Genomic DNA, 10,005 nt, shown 5'->3' with positions numbered 1-10,005 from the left:
AACTAATCTTAGACCTAGCCACAAAGGACCTAAAGCAACAGCCTCCAGTGGCACAAGTAGGCAAGTGTCCTTGGCCAGTGACAGAAAAGGGGGACACCCCTTCCCAGTAATCCTATTGCAGACTTGGCAGGGTTAATTGGTGTGGATTCCTAATGGTAGCACAGAGCTGGGGGCATCAGAGGAATTTTTTTTTCTTTTCTCTCCTTTCTTCATTTATTAACTCATTTAAGTTTCCTTTTTCTGTTGCTTTTTTTTTTTTCTTCTCTATTCTTTTATTTTGGGTGAGTGTATTTACGTTTCAGCTTTTATTGTTTGGTTTATTTTGTCTGTCTTGTTAGAAGACAGAGACATCTATGAGCAACAGACTTTCCTAGGGAAGCCTTGATACCAGTGATAAAGCTATCTAACAAGTGAAGTGCAACAACACAGAACACAAATTAAAATTTTAAAAACATAAAACAACCAAATGCAGAAGCAAAATGCAACACCCAGCCTCCATCCAGTCCACCAGGGGCAAATTCAGGGGATGACATAGAGGAAGAAATCAGAAAAAGCAAACCACCTGTTTTTTTTCTTAAATGGAAGAATAAAGGGAAAAAATAAATGTTTGAGAATATAGAGGAAATAAAATCAGGAATAACCTCTCCGGTAAAAAAAAAAAAAAAAAGAAGAAGAGATGATAACCATGATGAAGGCCTTACTCAGCAAATCTATGGTACGCATAGATTAAAAAGAAATACAAGATCATAGAAAAGGATGAAAATCATTCATGCCCAATATTGGAAAGACATGGAATCCATAAAACCAATTCAATCAGTATCAAGAAAGTAAAACTTCCATTGAAAATTTACAAAATTAATGAATGTAAGTGAAGACAGAATATCAGAACTAGAAGACAAGCTCGTGGTAGTGATCAAAAAAAGAATGAGCTCTTAAAAATAGTAAGTGAACCAGAAAAAAAAAAAATACTGCCACTGCAAGATGATACACATTACTGGAAGAAAAATAGTCTCTTCAATAAATTGTACTGAGAAAACTGGCTTTCAACATGCCAAAAATTAAACCTGGATTCATTTTTCTCACCATACACTAAACTAAAATAAAGTCATAAATTGAAATACTAAAGCAGAAATACTAAATCTGCTGAGAGAATAAGTGGAACTTTAAAAGAGATATGTTCAAGCAAAGACTACAATCAAAATTCCAGTTGCATAGGAAATATTACAAAGAATCAACAACTGGAATCTAATCTCATTTTAAAAAAAAAACTTTTTCACAGCAAAAGAAACTGCCAACAGAGTAGAGACAACCCACAGAGTGGCGAAGAAAGGATGTTTTTACTTTTCTGAACATATCTTGCCCATTAATAGAAGATTCTTCCAAAAGGATTGAACTATGCTAACACTCCCAGGAGTTTCACAACCAAAGGAGACCAACTGCTATAACCAGAGGTAAGAAATCACACAAGTGGAAAAAGCCTCCTAAATAGACATTGCCACAAAATATCTTATTTCCCATCTGTTCTGTTAAGATTTTTGTTGTTACAAAAGAGGAACAATGAGATAGCTATCCCTCTGAGAAGGTAAAACATTTTTTATCACTTAGAGCTACAAGGGAATTTCTCACCCGGAACTCTGCTAGTGGGGCACTGACCCAGGGAAGGTAAAATCCTGGACACGTGCTGCGGACCAGTTTTTAGCACCCTGTTTTCCAGGCTGTCTTTCCTGTCTTGTTGGTGTGCCTTGGCCTCCATCTCCCTAGTGACACTGGTGAAGAGTTAGGAGCCAGAACATCAGCTTCTGAGCTCCTACGTATATAGCAGGTCATAGATTTCATATGCTGTCAAAAAAAAAAATAGATTGACCATCTTCAATCCAGAAATCTAAAATGCTCTAAAACTCAAAACTTTTTGAATACAATGTAAATGGAAAGTTCTACACCTGGCCTGAGATAACAGATCACCATCAACATATAGGCTGAGACATTATACAAGACTACTTTCAGACTGTTCACATAAATTCATTCTATGTCCAGCCATGTTTCCCATCCCCCATTATGTATATGCAATGATTCCAAAATCAAAAAACAAAACAACAACAAAAAAAAGCCTGAAATACCTGCTCCATGTTATGCCTAAGATGTTTGATATTCAGACAGATAGTGAGGTTAAGCTTAACAGCCTAGGTTGTATGGTAATAATAAACTTCTCTTCTGGAGGGTTAACAACCTAAGTTTGCAGACCAAAATTAGAGAAAAAGGAGGGCCGCAAGGAAAGCCAACATTTTGTCCCTAGCCTTCCAAGGTCAATTAAGACTCAGGACATATGAGAACTTGTACTGTAACGTCATGTAACTCAGTAGTGTCCCGAATTTTCTGATCAAGGAGATTATGGGACCAAAGAGGAAAGTGATCGATGATGTAGCGTGTGCCTAAGGAGAGTCACATGGAGAGAAAACATTCTCTCAGACTTTCACAGAGAGCACACTGGCCAAGCAATGGCTGTGACTCATCCACATGGCTGACACTGACAAAGGATCTACAATCTGAGGTACAGGACCTCAAGATAAATCCTGAGGGAATTTCACTGACCTTATCAGACCCGAAAGCTACAACTCTTGTTGCATAAGTCTTGCTTTATCTTGGTCTTAACCATCCAGCAGAAAAGTATAAAAACGAAGTATAAGAAGGAAAGCCATGCTGTTATGTTGAGCTTGTCTATGTTGACTCAAGTCAACAACTTTTGACATTGCCAGTGAAGCGGAAGACCTAATACTATTATGGACTGCTGGACTCTTTTAGAATATTTTGCTGAGTTAAAACACCTATAATATTCAAATAACAGAACTAAACAAAAAAAAAGGGGATAGAGATGAATGTCCATTTTGTATATTTGTATTCAAAATGGTTAGAATAGATACATAGTTACACTCTTTTAATGAATAGAGGGATTTGTTCTAATAGTGTTTGTAAATAGGATATCATGTCCGCATCTTGTACAGCAATTAACCACTAGGAAGAATGTATGCAATGTGTTAATTATTGAAACTGTCCTACCAATTTGGTTTGAAACTCTCTCATTGCTATTTGTTTCTCAATAAAATTATGGGGGAAAAAAACTGGAGAAAAAAAAAAGCCTGAAAGATTTTTGGTCTCAAGCACTTCAGGGTAAGGGATACACAAACTCAATACATACATGATGAAGAAGAACATCTCAAAACTCTGGTTCTTTTGTTGTTACTTTGCTTCATTGGTACCTATAACTAAGATACAATTAAGCAAGGGAGAAAAATTAAGGTAGTGTGAGAAAGTGACCCATCTCTTGCTCTGTAAACACATGAGTTTTGAAAAGCTCACCTTCTGAGCCTCCATTCCTAAAGTACCTAAAATATACTGTGGGAAGAGTTACCCAAAAGACTGTTGGGAAGTAGGGGAAGTGCTTTCCTGTCCTCATAGCTACCGCTACTCTAGTATTTGTCTTCTATGGAGCACCAAAGTGACGTTCCTAACACAACCACTCACGTGAATAATAAACAACCAAATCATCTGAGAGTTCTTCCCTTCCTAGAGAGATACAAGTACGAATTTGGAAAAAAAAAATTAAGAAAAGGAATGAATTTGTCCTTGAGATCAAAGAATTATTTCCTAGATGGATAAAGAAAGTTGAAACTATCAAATATGGAATGTTCTCAAGTTGGTTCTGGTTTTGATTATGCACAGAGTAAAAGTGTTTCCATAATCAAGAATTTAAAGGAAAGTAATAAGTAATTTTGCCCACATGTTTAAAATAGAGCTGTGAATCTTATTTCTCTTTCTCTAATTATTTCCAGGAAGTGATTTCTCTTCATATGCTTTTTGGTGATGAAATGCAAAAAACTGTATCATCATTATTTGAAGACTGATCAATCAGAAAGCGTCGGACCAGTGAGTCAACCAATTAACAGTCAGAAGTAAAAAGAAGACATTTGCAGGCAAACCAATGAAGTGATTGCTTGCTATTGGAAGATAGTAATAAAGCATTATGGTCAAAAGTAGGGATGTGGGTCATATTTTTTCAATATAAGTACTGGCTTGCTACAGAGCAATGTACATACCTCTCTATACTTCTATTTCCTTTTGTGCAAAATAAAGACGATGAGTGGAAGTAGACAATTAGGTTGTCTTAAAGCTTAAATAACACAACTACTACAGTGTGCTTGGTGTAGATTCTACTTAAAACCAGTGCTCAGAAATACTCATTGTGGGGCTGGTGAGATGGCTCAGTGGTCTAAAGCACCTACTTAGAACAAGCTTAGCAAAGCACATGGACCACGGTTCAATCCCCCAGCACCACATGCCAGCCAGCCCCTCCCCCAGGTGGGCTGAGCTGGCCACACACACACACACACATAAATAAATAAATACTCATTGTGATGGTCATGCCTTCAACAGAGTGGCTTGTGGTGGCTATGCTAGGCACCTATCACAAGAAATGGGTCCACCAGGTAACTGCTGAGAACCAGTAATGAGAAAGCTGTGGTGACCTTCTCTATTCAATCTTTTCTATTCCCAATGAATATTTTTATTTTAAATAAGTTTTCTCCTCCTAAAAACATTTGCCCTCACAAAATGCATCTCAACATTTCAAATGCCGCTTAAATTTACTTTAACTAGCTAAAGAACATTCCATACTATAGAAACACATTCAAAAATAATTAAAAGGAACAATGAAATTCCATATGGAGAAAGAAGACAATAAAAATGTGTTCACGATCTGAGCTTCATAAATTATAACTGGAATGTTTGTACAGCTGTGCTATTTAATTGGTTTACTATCTGCCCAGAATTATGAGCAATACAAGGGAAAGATTACTAGGCCGTTCTTTTTATCTGGTTGGAAGTTGACATAAAACTTGTTGCAAAAGCAATTGCGTTTACAGATGGAAATAATTGGTTTACCTTGATTTCATCACACTGGAGGAAAGAACAGAAAGCTCCAGAATACAAAGGGTAAGAAATTCTGCATATTTGTATATATCAAAAATATTTGGGGTGCTGATGATATAGCTCAGTGGTAGAGAACTTGTCCAGCATGCCCAGGCCCTGGGTTCAATCTCCAGCTACACACACACACACACACACACACACACACACACACAAATAATATGATTCTCACAACTAGAAGAGGATGCAACAAAAGATTTTAAGATCAAACAATAAAATAACATATAGGAATAAAACAGGAGTGTGCCATTTGCTCCCACAAGTGAACCCAGCTCTAACGGCTACTAGTGAACCATTTTGCCCAGATTAAGCCCTCCCGAGAACCCTTAGACTCTAATCTCCCCTCCTTTGAACACAACAATTTTCAAGAACTCTATCCACCTTCATAATATAAGAATCAAAACTGCCCTATCAACTGGATTGGCAACTGTGCCTCACTATTCCTGAAGGTTATACAGCATTGCCCTCTCCTCAGGCCTGTGTATCTCAATCTAAGTAAAGAGGAGGCAATGAAATTCCAAAGTCGTAAGATTTGGGGGTCTATTTGAGTTCAGCTTCTAGCTGTGTTATCAACTTGATCATCTTGGGCAACTAAGAAAGCCTCTCTAAGCCTTCAGCAACTGGGTCAGAGGAGAAGAGACCATGGGTCAGAGGAGAGTAAGGTAGCATGCTTTCAGAGTTTAGTTGTTATTATGACTGTTGGACAAAGTTTCCAAGAACTGATTCAGCTTCCTCAAAAAAAACTGTGACTTTCTCGGGAGCAAATGTGGTTTTCTTATCTTTTTACTACTCATCATTTTTTAAGACATGTCTTCACAGAGCACACAGAAAAAATGCTGAACTCTGAGACCTGGGTTTGAGTGCCTTCCATGATTCATTTAACCTCTGTGATCCCAGTTTCCTCTGCTCCAAAATCTAATTTCTCACTACTACAGGAAGTCCAGGGGTAGGAAAGTATTTGGACTAACTGATTCTATGGCTTGAAGATGTTCTCAGACACCACTCCCTCTGCTCCATCGTCCAGAGTATGACCTTCTTACTATGATCAGCAGCATCTCCTGGTTCACATTGCCCCAGGCTTGTGAACAGGCATCCTTGCCTTCAGAAGTGGACCAGTCAGGGCTGCCAGGGCAAGCACCCCAGCACACTGGCTGGCTCAGGCTTATGGTCCTCCATTGCTATGCTACTGTAGAATTGCCTAGGTATTGTTTAAAACATCTGTTTCCCACAACACAGGCACTCTGATACAATATGTGTAGGCAGAGCTGGGGCATCTTTATTTCAGAAAAACAAACCAACATAAAAGAAAGCTCTTGGGGCCGGGGAGATGGCTCAGTGGAATAAGAGCTTCCCTGGCAAGTGCAAGGGCCTGAGTTCAATCCCCGGTTCCGCAAGAAAAAAAAAAAGAAAGAAAGCTCTGCAAATCACAAGATAAACCTCTAAACCTTGCAGTGAGGCTATCTACAAAGCAAACAAGAAGCAGATAGTGAGTGATTCATGATATTTTTTTTTTTTTTTTTTTTTTTTTTTTTCAGAACCAGGGATTGAACTCAGACCCTTGTGCTTGCCAGGGAAGCACTTATTCCACTGAGCCATCTCCCCAGCCCTATGGAATAAGGATTTTTTTTTTTACTCCTCGAATGCCTTCAGGGCAGGTTTGGCTGGCTGGAGTGTTGTGGGGATCGAACTACAGCAACCTGAGGCTGACAGCTTTGTGGAAGCAGCCACTTAAAGAACTGAGCTAGGGCCAGGCCCCCGATTCATGATAGATAGATAGTCACCTTAACAGTCAAAAAGCATATCTGACTATGAAATATACTGAAGAAAATGTATGTTTTCTCTTCTTTTTACTCAAAGGATTGTGACCAATGGCATAAAAGAATTAGACTTAAATGAACAATACCAGGATCAAACAGAGGGCTCAAAAAGGCCAAAGATAAGATAACAACATCTGGCTCAGAGACCAAAGTAAAAGAATGTTTCAGAAATCTGAACAGATAGGAAAATCAGTATCAGATCTCAGAGGACTGTGATGATTTGAGGTAGAAATTATTTCCATTAGAAAAGTAGCCAATTCCAGATGGCAGACAACCTAAGCCCATGGAAGAGGACCATGGTGGAAAGGGAATGAGCTAGAGTTGGGACATAGAAAAACAGCAATCAACGTGCGCCTTTGCCTCTAAGTGGTCATCTTCACTTTATAGCAGCACAGAAAGTCAAAGTCACTCTTCCCAGAACAAATGAAGCAGGGAGATGGTTGCTTCGGATCTCTGAAGGGCAGCGTCTCTCATTATTGGACCTCTGGAAGAGTTTTCCTTGCCAAGGCTCATAACAAGGGACATCAAGCACTGGGTTTGAGGCCAAAACAAATTAAAAATATGCAGCATTAACAACTTCAAAACTATCCTTTATAGTTTTGGATATGTGATAAAACAGGTATGTGATAAGTGAAGGGTATGGGGACTGTAGTATGGACAGATATGCCATATTGGACAGCTACGCCAATATGCAGTAGTGCTAGAAATGTTTTATCAAAATGGCATTAATGAGGTCATTAGTGATGTCTGGATGTGGGAACCTAAGACGTCTCCAGTACATAAGCAGAGTTACACAGAACAGGGTTCTGGCAAAATCGCAAAGAGGGAGCACTTGTGTGAACTCGGTGTGACAACACCCCTTTGAGAAGAGCGTGAGTGTAATATAAAGAGTACAGTGTATTCGTCCAGCCTGAAGAAGCATTTAGCTCATTCCTGACCACATCTGCCTGCACTACTTAAACTCTTAGAGACTCAAGTCAACAGATTTTATCTGGCATCCATGAGTAGGTCACCTTCTTTCACACACCACTTACGCACAAGAGACAATTCGGATGCTCCCCCTCCCACCCCCATCTACATTGAACTCCTTTTAAGAGGCTCTCATCTCTTGTCATAAATTTGCATCTCCCACAAGTCTTGAAAAGACTGGCAGTAATGCCTCTTACATTCTCATTAAGAGCTCAATATTACACATTTTTCATCTCTGCAAGGGGAGAAATAGAAGGAGTTTGGAATGAAAAAGTCCAATTAATAAAAATGATGTGGTTTTGAAAACAACAAAGAGACCAGAAGGCAAAAATGAGCCTATCTTCATGGTAATTAATTCAACAATATCTATAAGAGACTGTGCTAAGCCAGACATCAAAATAAAGAGTGAAATCACCGTGGTGTTCTGCTGATCAACAGCAAAATGGATGAACCAAAACTTCAGGTGATGCTGGGATGGGATTTGAGGTGAAATAATAGTGGACAAAAATTCTTTTGATGGTGCTTTGACAGGAGAGACAAAGAATGGGAAACTGCACTATCAGTTTAAGTTAATACATGTAGCATTTGTTTCTTCCAAACTTTAAATGATTTTCAATTTTGTAAATCTATGTGCTTCCACATTGTTAACACATTGTGTGGCATTAAGCCATAGAACCGTATGTCAACATATTTGGTTCCAAATTTTTGAGAAGTCTTCATTCCTCACTTCACTCTGAAGCTGTCCCTTCTTGCTGTTCACTGATACTATTTTACAAGATGAGATAGCTCTATGAGGGGGTGATCACAAATCTTCTCAGTAAATAATCCCTTGATAGCTCTTATCACAGCTCATAGCTCAAGAGAAGCAGTCAGTTCAGTTTAGCTGTTGCTATGCTGAGTCTCTTTATTACTTTAAATTCTTATCCTTTCATATACATATACTTGATTTCAAGAATATCTACTGAACCGCTGAATAAATTCCAGTGCATGAAAATATACTGATTGAACTTGAACTTACAAAAGGTTCATTGTCAACAATTCAGAATTTTAATACATGCAGTGCCAGAAATTGCAAATGTGTTCCTTGTGTTCCATTGGGTTGGTAAGATTAAATGTGAGCACTACCTTGATTTGACTGAGCCTAAATTCATGAACTTTTAAAATCTAACATTGTGAGGCATAAAGGAAAATCAATCACTTGGGTGAATCTTGCCCTTAAACAGTCACAATTTTCTTCTAGGGAAGACATAAGAAATGAGGGGATAAAATTTTTAGAGAAGATGATTCAAGAATAGACAATGATGAAACAGTAACTTTAGGAAAAATTCCTGATTCTCTAGCCAGGCCATCGCTTCTTGGCCTTTTGGCTAAGATCAAGTGTAGTATCTGGCCAGGCCAACTCTTCCCCAGTGAAATAGGAAAAGAGGTTATGCCATGCCACAAGGGTTGTATGCTTAACTAACAGCGTGGGGCAATAGCTCCTGCTCTAATTTTGAGGTTCAGGGCTGTCATCTCCCCAAGAGTCCCACTGGATCCCGAGACCCCTGAGCAAAGCTAACAGGAGATAACCCTAAATTAGAAGACTGCATAAGTGACTTCCTAAGGAGTTTGGAAGAATTTCTTGGTGAATCCACAACTAAGTGATATTAGTCCTTAATGTCCTGATGCATGGACATCCACAATGATGCCATCTTCCATGTCTTAAGAAAGGTTTCCTATCCTTCCCACCATTGGATGAATGTTCCACAAAGACTTATTTCTGGTAATGGTGGTGGTGGTGGTGGATGTGTTGTTGCGGAAGTTTGTCATGAGTAATAAAGTGTGATACCCAAGCTCTCTAGAGGCTTAAAAATATCCTCAACTTAAAATATATATATTGCTTAGCTATCCCGCATCAAAAATGAGTCCACTATACCAAAAAAAAACTATTTTTTGCCTTTCACCAAGGTTCTAACAAAAAGAAGGACATACTAGATGCTGATACAATGTTCACAAGGCAAGCACATGGCCTTTCTGTTTATGAAATCAGTGATTTGGGGAAGAACAGGAGGCTTCTTCCTCAACACTCCACTACCTTGCAGCCACTAATTCATCCTTTCATTTAATCTCCTGGCCTCCCAAGGCTTAGCGCTGTATCTCCTAAACTACGTGATAATTGCAAAAGTAATTTAGATTTAACAGGGCTTATCTCTAACAGAGCTAGGGAAGAAAGAGCAATGAGAACCAAGGTACAAAAATA

The 10,005-nt window shown here is 38.7% G+C and overlaps 1 pseudogene; it reads left to right on the top strand.

Annotated features, from left to right (window-relative positions):
- The first annotated feature begins 9,113 nt into the window (after positions 1 to 9,113).
- LOC111815200 lies at positions 9,114 to 9,171 on the top strand (annotated as a pseudogene).
- The last annotated feature ends 834 nt before the right edge of the window (positions 9,172 to 10,005 follow it).

This window comes from Octodon degus, unplaced genomic scaffold, assembly GCF_000260255.1.
Source record: "Octodon degus isolate 3935 unplaced genomic scaffold, OctDeg1.0 scaffold00012, whole genome shotgun sequence".
In the NCBI taxonomy this organism is placed as follows: domain Eukaryota; kingdom Metazoa; phylum Chordata; class Mammalia; order Rodentia; family Octodontidae; genus Octodon; species Octodon degus.
The sequence above is the reverse complement of the archived record's forward strand: the minus strand, read 5'-3'. Positions and strand labels throughout refer to the sequence as shown.